The sequence below is a fragment of the Plecotus auritus genome (assembly GCF_963455305.1).
Source record: "Plecotus auritus genome assembly, chromosome: 5".
NCBI classification, from domain to species: domain Eukaryota; kingdom Metazoa; phylum Chordata; class Mammalia; order Chiroptera; family Vespertilionidae; genus Plecotus; species Plecotus auritus.
This window is the reverse complement of record NC_137776.1, coordinates 112,962,957-112,982,988: the sequence shown is the minus strand read 5'-3', so window position 1 is coordinate 112,982,988 and position 20,032 is coordinate 112,962,957. Positions and strand designations below refer to the sequence as shown.

At 37.7% G+C, this 20,032-nt stretch overlaps 1 pseudogene across 1 annotated transcript in view; it reads left to right on the top strand.

The window, feature by feature from the left end:
- LOC308248298 (large ribosomal subunit protein uL30-like) overlaps positions 1-11,256 on the top strand; it is a 151,479-nt pseudogene extending 140,223 nt beyond the window's left edge. Inside the window, exons 3-6 of the transcript in view lie at positions 566-624; positions 3,465-4,226; positions 9,065-9,132; positions 11,181-11,256. The product of the transcript in view is annotated as a large ribosomal subunit protein uL30-like (transcript). The remainder of the gene's footprint in view (positions 1-565; positions 625-3,464; positions 4,227-9,064; positions 9,133-11,180) is intronic.
- The last annotated feature ends 8,776 nt before the right edge of the window (positions 11,257-20,032 follow it).

The window sequence follows — 20,032 nt, the reverse complement described above, 5'->3', positions numbered from 1 at the left end:
TATATTTTCTCCTCCCAATCCTTTATCTATTTTTATTAAATTTACTGATATGACATAGGTTAATAAAATTTTATGATACATGATCTGTATATTGCATTGTGTTCCCACCACCCAAAGTCACATCCCCTTGTGTCACAATATATTTGACCCCCTTTACCTTTTACTAACCCACCCCCCCTCCCTCTGTTACCCACCATATTTTTGTCTGTGTCTATGAATTTTTGTTTGTTTTTCTTGTATGATCATTTCTTGCTCTCAGTTTCATATCCCACATGAGTGAATTCCTACGGAACTTGACTTTTTCTGTCTTATTTCACTTAGCATGATATTCTCAAGTTCCATCCATGTTGTTGCAAATTGCAGTATTTCATCTTTTATTATGGCTGGATAGTACTTCATTGTATATATGTACCACATCTTCTTTATTCAATCAACTACTGAAGGGAACTTCAGTCATTTCTATGTCTTGGTCTCTCTGAATAATGTAGCAATGAACACAGAGAGTTCTTTTTTAAGCTTATCATTTCAAACAATGGCAAGTCCCTGCTTTTTATTAAAATTCCAGCTACTGCCCATCTGGTGTGGCTCAGTGGTTGAGCATTGACCTGACCCACGAAACAAGAGGTAACTGGTTCCATTACAGGTCACGCCATACGCCCAGGGTTGAAGGCTTGATCCCCCGTGGGGGACATGCGGGAGGCAGTGCATTTGATGTTTCTCTCTCATAGATGGTATCTATCTCCCCCTCCCTCTCTCTCTCGCAAATCAATACAAACATTAAAAAAATTCTACCTACTTCTAAAATATATTTAATTTTGCCTAATATAAAGATCCTACTTTAAAACTAAAAAAGTATGTTTTCATGAGCAATATATGTCGTGAGGTAGTACTTGTAAAAAAGTGGTGATAGCATCTTGTTTCTTTGCTTTTACAAGAGCCTTTCTTATGTGGTTTCATATTCTCTTCTGTAGTTCGTATATATACACACTTTGAAAGGTTACTGTTGATATTGTATGAAATTAATATTTGGTCCATAACTTTTTTCTAATATCTAACTAGACTCTCAATTCCAATAATTACAGACTGTTGTTGTTCCTTGTGATTAAGCCCCTTATGTTCAGCTGTTTGCCATCATTTGGATAACACGGAATAATGATATTTAGACATATCCTATAATGTCTGTTACAAGGAAGAGAAATTTTAAAGGAAGTTAACAAAGCCAAATTAACAATCTACTCAGAAAATTCAAGTAAATATAAAAACTTTAATTAGATCATAGTACTAGAAACATAAAATATTATGCACATTCATGCACACATCTTAAATCTTTTACTTATCTGTCTATATACTTTCCTGGAAATTAATATTTCTAACATATTTAATAGAAAAGATGTAAGAAAGAGTAATATAAATGGGGATATCTATTCTATATTTATTTTAAAAGCATATATTTAGTAGCACTGACTGATAAACCAGAGCTTAACCACACAAAGTTAATAATTATACACTGCAAAAGCATTCATTGAGTTCTTAAATGGGAGGAATTATATTGCATTCCATTATAGTTATTGAATTCAGCATTTTATATCATTCTAAAAAACATGTATACAAATAATATTTTATTCTCACTTTGAACATGAGAAAAAAGGCATAAATGTTCTTACAAATACAGATTTTAATTTTAGATGCTAGAGCTCGATTCTAGTCTTCCTCACGAATGCACTCTATACATTATTGCTTCAAGAAAAAAGCTAAAAATTTAACTGGATATATTGAGATTAACTTGCTGTATACTGAAGGATTATAAATTCTCTTGATTTATAGGACATGATATAAACTAAATTGGCTTTTCTTTAAAGCATTTTGAGTTTTTGTTGTTGTTTTGTTGGTTTACTCTTAACTATACCTGTTTTTATATCCTATTACAATTTCTTCAGTTGTTTTCTACCAATATATAACAATACTTTTGCTATATATTGGTAAAAAAAAATAGGTGCTTAGAAATACTACTTTATCAGGTAAAGCACACATTAAATTGAAATATTCAAAATCTATTTTCAAGTTTCTCTGTCTTTCCTCTCTACAACACTCTAGTTCCTTAAGGTATTTTAATAAAAATGGTTCCTGCTAAACTTCTTGGCTTCTGAATACTCTCAGGAAGAAATCACATGCTCCACTATTGTGTTATTGTGTCAGGTTCATAGGAAAAAGCCTTTCTTTGGAACAATTAGTTCTCTCTTGCCCTGTATTTTTATGGCCTTAAGGATATAGTAAATAATATTATAATCTGCTCTCTGGATCCTGAAAGTCCACTCTTCAAAACTGTGCTTGGAAATAAATGTATTCCATTTTAGAAGAAATATGTTTTCTCTATTTTATGTGATTGAAAAAAATAAGGCAATTTAACCACTTTCAGCAGAATGGGCAATCATGACAATCAGAATGTGTTTCAATTTTATATCAAAGTTAATCTAAAACATATTTTAAATAAAAAATAGTATTTGAAACATTATATGTTTAGGGGCAATAAGCATAGCAAAACTTCACATACATGTAATTGTTGGTTTTATAAATCAGTAATGACTTAATTTTTACAGAACTGAAGTTCTGTCCAGGCATATACCTGGGTGGATAGACTAATTCTTTGCTCCCATCAGGGAATAACTATGTGCATAAGTGTGTACATTGATTATTTATCAAGGATTCCTTCAGGGCATTGCCTCATTGTTGACTGTATTGCTAATCCCTCAGAAAGTGACTTCTACATACTAGGAATTAAATGGTTATACTGTGTGTTTTTTTGTTAGTGATATTGCCTCTTCCTCAATCTCTACTGTCTTTGTCTCTTTTTAATTTCAAATAAAATCAATAAAAACATTTCTTTAAATCACTGATTCCAGAAAGAGCTAAAAAAAGCACCATCTGAAAAGTCAAAGGTTATTTCTTCTTTCTTATGCAAAATAATAAAAAGGTTTACTAGCAAATACTTTTCTGTCATCAAGGTTAGTACTTTGTGATTTGTTAATATTAATTGGTGCCTTAATATAAGAGTCATCATAAATATTTTTGAAGAGAGGTTCATTTGGGATATTACTGCAGGCCAGTCACAAACTCTTATTTTATCTTTAAAATATTTGGGTCCATTTTTAATTTGTAATTTAAATTGTAATTGGTGGTAGAAAATTAGATTCAATAATGGCATTTTTGCTTGTTCTTATTTTTAAATCATAGTAAATTAGCAAAGAATATATTTATCACAAGAATATAGCATAGGATGAGGCAATAAAGTCCTTTATTACTTAATATTTTTCTTTGTTAAAAAAATGCTGAGTCATATTTTAAGAATAGAGTGATCTTACAACCATCTCCTAAAATTTCACATTTAATTGGAAATAGGATGCCAAGATTAGTATAACTTTGAAAGAGAAGTATAGTATGGACACAGGATATTTAAGAACAATAAGTCTCTTTTCCAGCTGGAACCATGGAGGGTGCAGAAGAGAAGAAGAGGAAGAAGGTTCCTGCCGTGCCAGAAACCCTCAAGAAAAAGTGAAGGTATTTCTCAGAGCTGAAGTCCAAGCACTTGAGAAAGTAGTTTGCTGAAAAGATGCTTTGAAAGGCAAGATGAAAGCTCATCTATGAAAAAGCTAAGCACTATCACAAGGAATACAGGCAGATGAACAGAACGGAGATTCAAATGGCTAAGATGGCAAGAAAAGCTGGCAACTTCTATGTACCTGCCGAACCCAAATTGGCATTTGTCATGGATGAGAGGTATCAGTAGGATGAGCCCATAGAAGGTGCTGCAGCTTCTTAGCCTTTGCCAAGTATTCAACGGCCCTTTGTGAAGCTCAACAAGGCTTCCATGAACATGCTGAGGATTGTGGAACCATATATTGCATGGGGGGGCGGGGTACCCAAACCTGAGGTCAGAACATGAATTGACCTAAAAGTGTGGTTATGGCAAAACCAACAAAAAACTAATTGTCCTGACATATAACTCATTGATTGCTCAATCTCTTGGTAAATATGACATCTGCATGGAAGATCTGATTCATGAGATCTATACTGTTGGAAAGCGCTTCAATGAAGCTAACAACTGCCTGTGGCCCTTCAAGTTCTCCAGGAACTGGGGGAAGAGAAAGACCACCCATTGTGTATAAGGTGGAGATGCTGGTAGCAGGGAAGACCAGATCAATAGGCTTATTAGAAGAATGAAGTCTAAGGTATTTACCATGGTTATTTTTGTAATCTGGTCAATTAATATACTAAGTCTTTTAAAATTGAAAAAAAAAGAATAATAATAACAAAGTACACAGTTATAATATTATTGACTATAATATTGAATATAAACTGTAATTGAAAAAAATTAAAAAGATATATAATTTTATATGTTTAAAGTAAAAATCAACCTATGAAATGATAACTCCAAGACACACAAAAAAGAATAATAATAGCACTGCATCCTAGAAAATTCAATAGTTGGCCTAAAATTGACCTAGTCTTCTGGAAGAAAAATATATTTCTCTGAAATAAAAAACAACAACTTAGGTTTTAATTAATTACCACTATCACCATCAGCAGCAGCAACAACAACAAAAACACAGCAGGTTTTGTGCAAGATACAATTTACATATATGTTGACAAATCCAATTGGCTTTCTTCATTTACGCAAAACCCTATGTGCACAACTATGTAGAAAATCCTAAAGACTTCACCAAAGACCTATTAAACCTAGTCAACAAATTCAGTCAAGTTTCAGGATAGAAAATCAATATAGAGAAACAAGTAGCAATTTGATACACTAACAAAAAAGTATCTGAAAAAAAATTAAAAAAAATTCCATTTACAATAGCAACAAAACAATAAAATACTTAGGAATAAATTTAGCTAAGGATATGAGATATCTCTACACTAAGAACTATAGGACATTGATGGAAGAAATTTGAAGACAACACTAATAAATAAAAAGATATTCTGTGTTCATGGATTGGAAGAACTAACATTGTTAAAATGTTGAAATTTCCCAAAGCCATCTGTATATTCATTGCAATCCATTTCAAGACTCCATTGCTATTTGTACAAAAATAGAAAAGAAATCCTAAAATTAATTTGGAACCAAAAGATCCTGAATAGCCAAAGAAATTCTGAGAAAGAAGAACAAAGCAAGGGGCTCACATTTTCTTATTTCAAACTGGTATTACAAAAAATTACAATTAAAACAATATGGTGATGGCACATATACAGATACATAGACGAAAGGAACATGATCAAGAGTCCAGAAACATACTCATGCTTATATGGCCAACTAATATTTGACAAGGGAGTCAAGACTACTCAATTAAAAAAAAAAAGACACTGTCTTTTGTAAATGGTGCCGGGGAAAATGGATTTTTACATGTAAAAAGAATGAAACTAAACTCCTATCTTATACCACTAACAACAGATATGACATATACATGTGCATATGTATGGAAGTATGGACACGCACACACTAGAATTTATCTTTTACAGGAGAGCAAAAATAATTAAAATATATAAATGCAGAAATTTATATTTTTACTCATCCACATGTCTTGCAATGCAGTACTTCTCACAGAATCGTCTGAAAAAAATATTGTCATGACTAACTTCTGACGTCATTTGAAAAACCACAGTGTAAATTAAAATGAAAATGCAATCTGTACAAAAATGCCACATTACAAAAAATGCTAAGTTACTTATCCTGTACCACTATCATGTTTCTGTTACATTCCTGCCAATTTAGCAAGTGGAAATAAATTTACAAACACAAACACATTTAAGATTTGTGATATATGTGGCTGACTCAAAATATATATTTACCTTTCCTTTCTTTGCATATTGTACTGCATGGAAAACAGAAAACAACTTATAAAGTATATCATGCAAGTGGAAACAATTCAAGAATGAATATCAACAGAATAAAGTAACTGTAATCCAATAAATGGGAAAATAGGATCTATTAAATATATACCATTAGAATTTATTCAGAGGATGCAAAGAGTCGAGACTTCGAGAAAGAAGGAGGTATGGACGGTCTGTCATTGAAGACATTAATTGTAAGAGAGACCAGTTAGATCGGTCCCATGCTCTCAGAGCTATTGCTATCTTGAATGCAGTTAAGCATTTCATTCTTTGCTAAAGGTACCCAATGATATTAAATTCTATGAGACCTGATGCCATATCTGACTTATCATCACAATAACAGCTCATAATAAAATGTCTTCCCAGTTATTTCATTGTGTCAACCTAGCTAAGCTGGAGCAAATTGCTCATAATCAACATTCTTTCATAGTTTTGGGTTAGCACAGGCTGTAAGAAACATTTTGGCTATGATTTGTAAGGATGATTGAAGCTGGAGCCATCTTTTTACACATGGAGGGTGTCAGAGCACAGCTCGAGCACTGTGTTCTGAGTCCATATATTCTGAATTCTGTGCGACTACACCAATTATGGGGGCAGGTTCCTTCTCCAACCCTGCTCGCTACACTAACTGTTGGGTCCAAGCCTCTCTGCCAGGGCTGGACCTTCTTGGACACTGGTGGTAGACAGAGAAAGCATAAGAAGTTGTGGGTGTATAAGAATGAGTCTTTATTATAGAAGCCAGTGGCCATATAGCCATCAGACAAAACAGTCCTTCACAGCAGTTTCATACAGGCAGCCGCACACCACTTGGTTAACAAAATACATCTTTCCCACAAAGCAGCATCAGTCTCTGTACCCACAGTTATTATCTGAGCAGCCGCACGCTGCCCCTCACTGCTTCACATAGCAGTGGCACCTGATTTCTCCACTCTTGCCACTCTGGTGTCTCTCCTCTCTCTAGCCTTTTCCTGTGCTCCTCTCAAAACAGCAGCAGCTATTTCCTCTGAGCCTGACTTTTCTCCAGTACACTCTTCTGCACAGCACACTGGCTGGTCAATGAGGCATTATACCACTTAGACAAAAGAGGCTAGTTGCCAACAATGACATCAGTCATTTGGGTTATAGAAGGGCACACGTGCGCACTATACCATGAGATTGCTGTGGCCTTGCACCTGCTTACATTATCTTAGCTTTGAACATTCTGATTAAGATTCCCATGTTCAGAGTGGCCTTGGCCATTCCGGCGTACTATCAACAAGGCCTTTCACACTCTGTTGCCTTGATTATCCGGTGACTCTAGTGTGGTTCTCACAGAGGGTAAATGCAGAGAAAAAGGCATCATTGCTGTCACCTATCTGCCAGCTCTTCTTAGCACAGGTGAGCAGCAGGATCCACCCATAGCTCCTTCAACTCCTACCAGATCTTCATCTTAACTTTCTCTGAATCCTGGGCTAAGCGCTAGTAAGGAATTGTTCCTCCTCTCATTGCCCCCACCCACCCCTCCCATGCCTTCTGACATGGAGGACAGCCTGGTACTCAAAATTTGAGGCTTAATGGTGACATTACATTAAAGTTTTTAAGTTGTTCCTATACTTTCCAGAACAGCCTTGTGGGTTCCAGTTTGTGCTCACTTCCCCTATTTGCATCTGATTTCTGTTCCTGACATCCTGCTCAAAAACAAAGCCTGACATAAATTTTTTAACCAGATCCCACAATTAAGGTTGAATCTGTATAATAAATGTCTGATTATTTATAAATCTGTACTGTTCTGTGGAACCATTACTGATACAGCCTATTACTATTTTAAACTTCCAATAAATATTGATTGCAAGAATGAATAAATCCTTTGGAAGATCTTTGTATCTCTAGTGTCTAGATTGAGGACTGTCACAGAGTATGATTTCAGAAATTATATTTTAAATAATGTAAAGTAATAAATGATTGACATAATTAATCATTCAGAACCCCAATAGAAACCACATAAAAGTGGGAAGTAGGGGATCTTGAGTAAAATTGCCATGATTTATTTCAACCTAAAATCTCTAAATATATTTATGGATATGTAATAAAAATATAAAATATTGGTTTAAGAAATAGCAGTTATTCAAGAAATGAAATTATTGCTCATTATGCTATTTGTGTAGTTTTTCATTTATTTCTAAAAGAATTAGTGAAAGAAAATATTTGAGGCTAAATAGCACATCATTTCATGTATTACTAAATACTTTAAGTGAGGAACATAATTGGATCCTGTCAAAGAAATATGGATTTTTCTGAATAACTGTCAATATACTAATTATTGTAGGGGTACAGAGAGCTGCATCTCAACCCTGGGGATAATACTTTATTTACATAAAAAAGAAGTAATGCTAAAATAAATCAGATTAAAAATACCTAGAGCAAAGTGTCTGATCATAACAATGTTTACCGTCATATTTCTTTCAAAATGTATATAAATACATCAAGAGATGGTGGTAGAAAAAGTAATAAATGGTGTCCAGTTTTACACTAATAAACATAAATTGTGGAAAGTTCCAAAATCCTCATTACATAAATAAGTATTTTAGATATTGTGCTAAAAAATCTAGATAATTATTAAAGTACTATGTTACTCTGGCAATTCTGGTCTTAAAATAATTAAAAAGGAACACTTCCTACATGGAAATAATCTTGTTATGATAAATATCTCCAAAGGGCAATTCTCTCCATTTCAAGTGCAGTTTAAATGATCTTTAATTTGTTCATTAATGTGGGAGGAGAGTGTATACGAATCTATGAATATCAATCCTAAGTGGGAGAATTAAATTATTTATCTAAAATATTATGGATAAGCAAATTTTATATTCATACAATGGAATACTATTGAGAAACAAAAATGGGATGAACTATTGCCAATACTGACAACGCAGATGAATTATCATAAATAAAATATTGAATGATGGAATCCAGTCATATGCTTTCAATTACATGTGGCAAGCTAATGGATCTATGCTATTAGAAGTGAGGATAGAGGTTACCCTTTCTTGTGGTTAATGACTGCAATGAGACAAAAGAAGTCCTCTGTGTAAATTGTAATACTCTTTTTCTCTCTATGTGCATTGATTTACTGAAAATTCATTGGGATGTATAATTATTTTTGTACATATTTATAAACATGTTTGAATCTATTTTTATATAGGAAATGTGCACAAATCAGAGACACGAACAATATTGGTACTATAATAGAGCAATTCGGATTCGCAAGAGGTATAAAATACGTTTCAAATATTTATTTTTACTAAACAAATCAAATTTGCAAATTGAGAGATTATTTTTACCCCTTTTAAAACTGTAACTATATTGAAGTGATGAATCCATTTGAACCCATAGTTTTTCCAGATTTAATAACATTTAGATTGTTAAGTAGCTCAATAAACCATACTCTTTCTCCAGATATATGAATTATAGACATACTAGAGGCCCGGTACACGAAATTCGTGTGTGGGGGGGTGTCCCTCAGCCCAGCCTGCACCCTCTCCAATCTGGGACCCCTCCAGGGATGTCCGACTGCCCATTTAGGCCAAATCAAGGTAGGATGGGGCCTAAATGGGCAGTGGGACATCTCTCTCACAATCCAGGACTGCTGGCTCCCAACTGCTCACCTGCCTGCCTTCCTGATTGCCCCTAACTGTTTCTGCCTGCCAGCCTGATCACCCCCTAACCACTCCCGTGCCAGCCTGATTGATGCCTAACTGCTCCCCTGCCAGCCTGTTTGCTCCTAACTGCCCTCCCCTGCAGGCCTGGTCACCCCTAACTGCCCTCCCCTGCAAGCCTGGTCACCCCTAACTGCCCTCCCCTGCAGGCCTGGTCCCCCCCAACTGCTCTCCCCTGCAGGCCTGGGTCCTCCCCAACTGCCTTTCCCTGCAGGCCCAGTCACCCCACCTTCCCTCCTCTGCTGGCCTGCTCACCCCCAACTGCCCTCCCCTGCAGGCTTGATTGCCCCCAACTGCCCTCCCTTGCAGGCCTGGTCCCTCCCAACCGCCCTCTCCTGCTGGCCATCTTGTGGTGGCAATCTTGTGTCCACATGGGGACAGCCATCTTTGACCACATGGGGGCAGCCATCTTGTGTGTTGGAGTGATGGTCAATCTGCATATTACTCTTTTATTAGATAGGATAGAGGCCTGGTGCATGGGTGGAATGGGGCCAGCTGGTTTGCCCTGAAGGGTGTCCCAGATCAGGGTGGGGGTTCCCTTGGAGTGTAGGATGGCCTGGGCAAGGGGCCTGTGGTGGTTTGCAGGCCGGCCACACCCCCCGGTGACCCAAGCAGAGGCCCTGGTATCTGGGATTTATTTATCTTCTACAATTGAAACTTTGTAGCCTTGAGTAGAGGCCAAGGTAGGCCAGGGCTGTGAGAGCTTGGCATCCTCCATCGCCAGGGGCAACCCAAGCCTCCTGCTCTCTCCAGCTCCATGGCTGCCGCCATTTTTGTTGGGATTTATTTATCTTCTATAATTGAAACTTTGTGGCCTTGAGTGGAGGCCTGGGCCTGCCAGGGTGTGCGGAAAGCTTGGCTTCTTCCATTGCCGGGGAAACCCAAGCCTCCTGCTTGTTCCGTGGCCACAGCCATCTTGGTTGGGTTAATTTGCATATTCGCTCCTGATTGGCTGGTGGGCGTGGCTTGTGGTTGTAGGGCAGTGACGGTTAATTTGCATATTACTCTTTTATTAGATAGGATAACTTCACCTAGTGAGTGTTTGTTATCCAAGATACTCATTATTGAATTTGTGATTCCAACAAATTTTTTTAAAATATCAAGCAGACATAATTTCTAACAGAGAAGTTTAGATGAAGGATCTTCATTTAAATCATAATCATTTTAAAAATAATTTAAACACAAGTTATATAACTTCATAATTTTTTATTCCTCTCTGCATAGAGGCCATAGGGATCAAGAAGGTATACAGCTTAATATCATGAAAAAATATGATATGTTTAACTCATTAACAATCTATTAATCTAAGTAAAATTGTTTACATACTAGAGTGAGATGTATCTCTGGCTACTTATAGGGGTCCACCCCACCCCCAAAGGCCTCCTGTAACTGGAGAGAAAATCTAACTCAGTGAACACAGGTACATGACTAGCACATACTTTGTGGGACCCAGTATAAAATGAGCATGTGGGCACCTGGTCCAGATCTCATTAGGATTTCAAGATAACAATCTCAAGCACTGACCCAAGTGCTTTACTGGTGTGAGACTGTATATGTCACTATGTGAACTTTGCTCCTTCTTTTTCTCCCATTTTCATTCAGAACTGATTGTCATGCATCACTGGATAAGTTTAAGGCACACAGCTTGGCTTTTGGATTTACATATATTGTGAAATGATGACCACAAGAAGTTCAGCTATCATATGATAAAAATGCATTGGAAATTGGTTAATTTTAGTCAATAGGAATTAAGTTTCAAATTACAACCTTAGCAGACCAGTAATATATTAATGGCCAGGAATTTAAATGCCATGTAAGAACTGAGGCATAATTATTGAACAGATTTCTAATACTGTCTCAGGAATTATAAGCATGTTAAATTAGATACAGAGAAATAGAGATATAAATATTGAGGCAATAATTTCTTCTGCAGATTTATCAAACAAGCATCCCTACAGAACAGATTCAATCACTGGTGCCCAGGAATGCTCCATCGTTTTCTCGAGGGCTCTGGGTCTTCCTAACACTAGTTTTCCTACTGACGACTTATTATTATTATCACGTGTTACAATGAAAATATAAATATTGAATGAAAAAACTGTAGTGTATTGGAGACTTTCCAAAACAATTGGATAGACAACATATATTTAAGTTGGTTAATATTTACTGTGTATATTTGTAGTGGACATTATAATAAGAATACATTATAAGATGTTTTGAAGTTAGAACTTGCTTGTATATAAAAATATAATATTTTTTATTTTATGACAAATTTCCTGTTGATTTTATAAATTTACTACAGGCCCAGTGCACGAAATTCATGCACGAGGGAGGGGGGTGTCCCTCAGCCCAGCCTGCACCCTCTCCAATCTGGGACCCCTCGAGGGATGTCTGACTGCAGTTGGACATCCCTCTCACAATCCAGGACTGCTGGCTCCCAAATGCTCACCTGCCTGCCTTCCTGATTGCCCCTAACCACTTCTGCCTGCCAGCCTGATCACCACCTAACCACTCTCCTGCCAGCCTGATTGATGCCTAACTACTCCCCTGCCAGCCTGTTTGTCCCTAACTGCCCTCCCCTGCAGGCCTGGTCACCCCTAACTGCCCTCCCCTGCAGGCCTGGTCCCCCCCAACTGCTCTCCCTGCAGGCCTGGTCACCCCCAACTTCCCTCCTCTGCCAGCTTGGTCACCCCTAACTCCCCTCCTCTGCTGGCTTGGTCACCCCTAACTGCCCTCCCCTGCTGGCCTGATCTCCCACAACTGCCCTCCCTTGCAGGCCTGATCCCTCCCACGTGCCCTCCCCTGCTGGCCATCTTGTGGTGGCCATCTTGTGTCCACATGGGGGCAGGATCTTTGACCACATGGGGGCAGCCATCTTGTGTGTTGGAGTGATGGTCAATCTGCATATTACTCTTTTATTAGATAGGATAGAGGCCTGGTGCACAGGTGGGGGCCAGCTGGTTTGCCCTGAAGGGTGTCCCGGATCAGGGTAGGGGTTCCCTTGGGGTGTGAGGCGGCCTGGGTGAGAGGCCTGTGGTGGTTTGCAGGCCAGCCACGCCCCCTGGCGACCCAAGCAGAGGCCCTGGTATCTGGGGTTTATTTATCTTCTACAATTGAAACTTTGTAGCCTGGAACGGAGCCAGGCCTTCTGCTTGCTCCAAGGCGGCAGCCATTTTTTTTGGATTTATGTGTCTTCTATAATTGAAACTTTGTAGCCTTAAGCGGAGGCCTGGGCCAACCAGGGTGTGCAGAAAGCGTGGCTTCCTCCATCGCCGGGGGCAACCCTCGCCTCCTGCTCTTTCCAGCTCTGTGGCTGCCGCCATTTCTGTTTGGGTTTATGTATCTTCTATCATTGAAACTTTGTAGCCTTGAGTAGAGGCCTAGGCCGGCAAGGGCAGGTGGAAAGCTTGGCTTCCTCCATTGCCGGGGAAACCCAAGCCTCCCTCCTGCTCTCTGTGGCTGTAGCCATCTTGGTTGGGTTTATTTGCATATTCGCTCCTGATTGGCTGGTGGGCGTGTCTTGTGGGCGTAGCAGAGTGATGGTTAATTTGCATATTACTCTTTTATTAGATAGGATTAACTCTCAACCAGGTGTTATTTTCAATATTTGGGTTCAGTGCATATCTTACAACTATCTTTATAAACTACTTCCAAATTAAATGAATAAGATTTTTTGGGATTATAATTTTAAGAGGATCCCTTTTTTAAAAAAATATTTTTTATTGATTTCAGAGAGGAAGGGAGAGTGAGAGAGAGAGAGAGAGTGACATCAATGATGAGAGAGAATCATTGTTCGGCTGCTTCCTGCATGCTCCCTACTGGGGACTGAGCCTGCAGCCTGGGCAAGTGCCCTTGACCAGATTAGAACCCGGGATCCTTCAGTCCACAGGCTGATGCTCTATCCACTGAGCCAAACCAGATAGGGCAAAGAGAATCACTTTTTAAAGAAAAATAAGTATAATCTCTTGCAAGGTATTTTGCACATATGGGTTATTAATATTAATAACACATATATTATTCATATACATATATTTTTAAATATTTTTATTGATTTCAGAAAGAGGAACAGAGACTAAGAGAGAGAGGGAGAAATATCAATGAGAGAGAAATTTCTATTGGCTGCCTCCACCCTGCACCCTACTGGTGATCAAACCCACAATTGGGGCATGTGCCCTGACCAGGAATCCAGTTGGCACCCTCCTGATGCATGGGACTAAACTGAATCACACCAGCAGGCTATTCCTCTTATTCTTCTGATTCCATTCAAAAGACACATCATCTATTTAGAGTGTATAATACTGTATAACATACTGAAACATGGAGTTCTGTAACTTGTAATTAAAGGTTACTTCATAAATAAAATATTACTTATTATGAAATTTTTATTACTCATTAGACAATTCCCAGCATGGGCTTCAGGACATTATTATAAGAAGTTAATAAATGTTTACATACTTTAAAGTTTACAAAGCACTTTCCTATACACTATATTCAATAATTCCATACATTTAATGTATATTATCTGAATATTACAGCTTAGGAAATTGAGGCTCAGAGAGGCTGAAATTCACCCAGGATCACACAGCTAATAACTGGCACAGTGAATATTTAACCCAGTACTTATAACACTAAAAACACACTCATTACACGGCAGTAAGCTGTAGTGTAAATTTAGATGTTAGGACATACAATACATAATTAAATAATGCCTAATATATATATGGAACTATATATTACTAAAAATGGCTTTGAGGCATAGTAGTTAGGGAAATAAAAACATGATAAGTGCAAATGATTTCCTCATCATTGCAAAATTGCACTGGAGTGTTTGGTGTAAAACCCCCATTCAGTTTCCCTGTTTATTAGGTTTTGCTCCCTAATAAAACATATAGGGAATTAAGGACATTATCATGTATAGTTACTAGAAAAAGAACAGAGTTATTAAATTACTTTTCAAATATATTCATTAATGATTCTATTTAATTTTATAGCTCTTTCTGCTTTTCCAGTTAACATTTAATTAAATAAGAATACTTGAATGCCAACCTAGTAGACATCACTTTAATTGAAGCCTGAGGGATTAAAATAAATTGAAAGAACACAAGAAAGAAGGGAGAAGAGGAGGAGAAGAAGGTGGAGAATAACCCCTGTAAAGCGGCTTTGAGGAGTTAGCATTTGGCGTCTGTGAGAGGCAATATGTGCAAGGTTAAGAATACAGCCCCTGGTGTGAGACTGTATGTGTCACTATTTGAACTTTGCTCCTTCTTTTTCTCCCATTTTCATTCAGAACTGATTGTCATGCATCACTGGATAAGTTTAAGGCACACAGCTTGGCTTTGGATTTACATATATTGTGAAATGATGACCACAAGAAGTTCAGCTAACATTTATTTTCTCCTATCGATCAAAAAGAGGGGGAAAAATAATAAAAATCTCCTTGTATGAGACCTCTCAAGATGAACTCTCCAAACAACTTCCCTGTAGATCATGCAGCAGCATTAACTATAGTCATCATGTAGTGTTATATCCCTGGCACTTATTCGTCTTATAACTAGAAGTTTGTACCTTTTGCCTGCCTTCCCCTGAACCTCTGTCTCTGGTAAGCCCAAGTCTGATCTCTTTTTCTATGAACTTGTTTTTTTGTTTGTTTACAGAACGCATTTATAAGCTAGATCATACTGTATTTGTCTTTCTCTGCCTACTTATCTCACTTAATTCTTCAAAGTCCATCCATATTCTCTCAAATGATGGGTGTTCTTAATGTTTACATCACTAATAGCATTACTATTACTATTGCTCAAAATGATATATTCATTATTTATATGCTAGAGACCTGGTGCATGAAAATTCAGGCACTGGATGGGGGGGGTCCCTCAGCCCAACCTGCCCCCTCTCACAGTCCAGAAGCAGTCAGGGATGGGAGGCGACCTGGCGATCAGAGGAAGGCGACACCCCCATCACACCTGTGCCGCTGCCACTGCCAGCAGCGCAATCCTCAGCTGGAGTATTAGGATGATACTCTGTCTAAATGAGCTACTTGGCCAGGGTCAGATGTAATAATTTTTCCTTTCTTTTCCTTATTTGCATTACCCATTTACACATAATTTTTTTTTGGTAGAAACTGAATGTAACAGTTAACATGCAAATATTTGCTAAATTTTTATTTTAAAGTTTTATTACATACTAGTTTTTAATGCTATTTAAAAAGTATCAAGATTATAAAAATAGTCTTCTATATAAATATACCTATATATACATATATCTCCTATGCAGTCATGTTTATATAGATATATACATGTATATATTCAAATTAATATATATCACATGTAATAATACATCAATATTTATTTGGATTGTTTTACTGCTTTTTAGGTTATTAAAATAATCATCTTTATAGATAATTTACATGCTAATCCCTGAATACATAGAGACTGATTTCGTAATACAATTAAATTTTTAAAAGTATATGAATTTATTTTAAATTTCTGAGCTGGTTGAAGGCTTCAGTTGCACATTGATTTGATTAGTTTATTAACACATTTATAGCCTACAGAAAAACAAGCCAGAGATTGGTTTTGTAGAATGCACATTGAAAAGGAATTTCTTTTTCTGATCATTGAAAATAACCAGATGTTACAGATGTAAGTCAGGTAAAGTCTCTCTCTCACACATACACACACACAAACACACACACAATTTGACAAGTTTATTATTTCTTCATATCAGATCAATTTCAATAAATGATTATTTTCAATCTCATGAATTTATTTTTAAATAAATATTGTATGTATAGAAAACAAAGAATCCTATCTAATAAAAGGATAATATGCAAATTAATCATCACTCCATCACAAAGATGGCGGCACCCATAGAGGCTGGACGCTGGTGGTGTTGCCCAGGCCATGAGCCCCAGCATCCCATGCGCCCTGGCTAATGGAGGTAGGGAGGGCTGGTGGGCGGGCCTCTGACCAGGGGCCAGCTGGGGGGCACAGGATGCTGGGGTGGCGTCACCCCAGCCACGAGCCCCAGTGTCATGCGTGCCCCAGCCCACGGAGGGAGGGAGGCTGGGGTGCGGGATGTTGGTGTCGTTGCAGGCTGGGTTGAGGGACACGCACCCCCCCCCCCCCCGCCTCCAGTGCACAAATTTCATGCACCAGGCCTCTAGTGTACTATAAAAAGAAAGTTTGCAAACATTAGGATTTATAATCCATTCTTAACCTGCTTAGAATTTTGGATATCTTCTATTTCTTTTCTTTTTTCCTTTCTGATTCATGTTTCTAGTTTCTTGGGATATATTCCTAGAAATATCTTCTATTTCTTAATTCTATATTTATGATATGTAGGTATTGCCATTTCTAACAACAAAAAAAGTGAAATTATTGATGTTTTTCCTCTGTTAGGACTTATGTTTTAGCTAATATTTCACAAGTACCCCTGGTTGGTGTGGCTTGGTTGGTTAGTATCATCCCAGTCACCAAAAGGTCACCAGTTGAATTCCCACTTAGGGCACATGCCCAGGTTGTGGGGCTCCATCCCTAGTGGGGCATACAGGAGGCAGCCCATCAATGTTTCTCTTACACTGATGTTTCTCTCTCTCTCCCTTTCCCTTCCTCTCCCTCTAAAATCAATCAAAATATATTTTTTAAAAATCCTAGTTGAAAACAAAATCCTCAGTTCTGAGATAATTTACTAGTGATGATATATTTTCTACCTTTAAATCATTCTGTGTTTTCTTTTATTTTGTTGGGGGAAATATTATATTTAATTACTGTTACTAGAAAATGGAAATAGTTATCAGATTCTTATACAGTGGTATGCTTACTATTAAAGCCCTTAATAAATTAGAAAGTATTTTTAATATTATTTTATTTAATTTTAATGTTATATTTAACTTATATATCAAAAGAATGGTAGCATGAGCCAAATTTAATATAAGAGCAGTGTATACACTGGTAATAAAAACAATTGAATCCCGTTATTCAGTTTCAGTTACCTTTAATACCAAACCAAATTTAATTTGATATAAAATAATTTTGTAAGAATATTGTATTTGAACTACTTGGCTTGATGTAGGGAAATCCTTAAAAGGCTTAAAAGGTGGCACCATTCATTGAAGATAGGTATCATTGCATAGATGTAATAAAAAGTAGAAAAATTTAAGGTTTGTTTGGGGCAGTACTTTACACCTTAAAATTAGAAAAAAAATATAACTACCAGGGTAAGTAGATATTATGACCTAAACATTGAAAATGATGTGTTAATAGTTTTAAACAAATCAAAATTACTTAAAACAGAAAAAAAATCCAACAAAATTAGAATTTTTTTGCAAGAAAGGTGAAAAAATTGTAATCTTTCTCTCTCTCTCTCTCTCTATCTCTCTCTCTCTCTCTCTCTCTCTCCTCTCTCTCTCTCTCTCTCTCTCTCTCTCTCTCTCTCTCTCTCTATATATATATATATATATATATATATATATATATATTCTGAGTGTCCAGATTATTATGACCACCCCATCAGTATTTCGTTGGGCACCTTTTTTTGCCTTCAGTACTGTGGCGATTCTTCTTGGCTTTGACTCCACAAGATGATGAAAGGTGATGCGAGGAATCTGACACCATGCCTGATGAATAGCACTGTCCAGTTCTGTGAGATTTGATGGTTGTGGAACCAGCTGCCTGATGGCTCTTTTAACTTCGTCCCACAAATGCTCAATTGGATTGAGATCTGGTGATTGTGGGGGCCACCTAAGCAAGGTAAAGTCTCGCTCATGTTCTTGAAACCATTCCTGCACAATATGAGCACCGTGGCATGGCGCATTTTCTTGTTGGAAGAAGCCATCTCCATTGGGATACCCCATCAACATGATAGGATGAACTTGATCAGCAACGATTCTTAGGTATGTTGTGCTATTCAGACGTTGTTCCACATGAATTAAAGGGCCCAAATCATGCCAGGAAAACATGCCCCAAACCATAACACTGCCCCCACCAGCTTGAAGGGTTGTACTCATGCATGTGGGGTGCATGCTTTCATGCTGTTTCCGTGAAATTCTCACTCTGCCATCTGCATGATGCAACTGCAAACGTGATTCATTGGACCACATGACTTTTTTCCAACGCTCGATTGTCCAATCCTTGTGGTTCCTGTATGAATTGGAGACGTTTTATCTTGGTAACTGCAGACAGCAAAGGTGTTCAAACAGGCCTTCGGCTTCCATATCCCGTACGATGCAGTGTACAGCTAATTTCCTTACAAATGTCAGGTGGTCATAATAATCTGGCCACTCAGTATATATATTTGTGTGTATATCACAGAATTCAGTAAAATTACTACAAAAATTTCCCAATAGAAATACTTGGAAGGAATAGTGAAGATCAATTAGGATTGAAGGGTTAACTGGACCCTTATCTAGAACTTATTTGGTAGACTATTGATAAATGGTGTCATTCAACTTCTAAAAGAGTTTAGAAAAGTGATACTCTCCTTGAAAGGTAGCTTGAAATTTTGGTGAAGCAACCGTGAAGCCAAAAATATTGAAGACATGAGTGCTTTATAGTAAAAAAAAAAAAAAAAAAAAAAAATGTGGCTACAAACAAAAAAGTAGATTGCAATATGTTAGCTCCATGGTACGAAATACAAAGGTCTTATAAATGGTCGGGTTGGGATAATGGTGGGGGTTACTGATAAGATTAAATTTTTATTATGAGGCTATAATTGAAAAAGAAGACAATCCCTAGTTGTTTTCTCAGTGGTTAGAGCATCAGCCCTCAGACTGAAGGATCCTGGGTTCAATTCTGGTCCAGAGCATGTACCTCAGTTGCAGGCTCAATTCCTGGCCCTGATCTAGATGAGTATGTGAGGCAACCAATCCATGTGTCTCTCTCACATTAATGTTTCTCTCTTTCTGTCTCTCCCCCACCCTTCCACTCTCTCTAAAAATCTATGGAAAAAAGTATCCTTGGGTGAAGATTAACAACAACAACAACAAAAAGACAAGAAATTGTCACTTAGGGTGATCATTGTGCATCATATTATGCATAAAGTATGTGATTATATTATACTAGTAGCCCTGTGCACAAATCCCTGCACGAGTAGCTTGCTGCTGCTTGCCTCAGCTGGCCACCTGCCCACTGCCGCTGGTAGCTCTCTGCTGCTCTTAGCTCACTGCCCTGCCCTCTTGGAGCTCTCTGCCTGCTGGCCCGCCCTCCTGTAGCTCCTTCCTACCCCCCCTCATAGCTTGCTGCCCTGGCCCCTCCTGTAGCTCTCCACCTCCCGCTTGCTTGTTGCCCTGTCCCCTCCTGTAGCTCTCTGCCCTTTGCTTGTAGCTCACTGCCCTACCCTCCTGATGATCCATGATTGGGTCGTTACGTGGGTTGGTCATTATGCCTCAGAGCATAATGGATAATTAGCATATTCCTCTCTTATTATATAGGATTAGTCAGGGTTCTCCAGAGAAA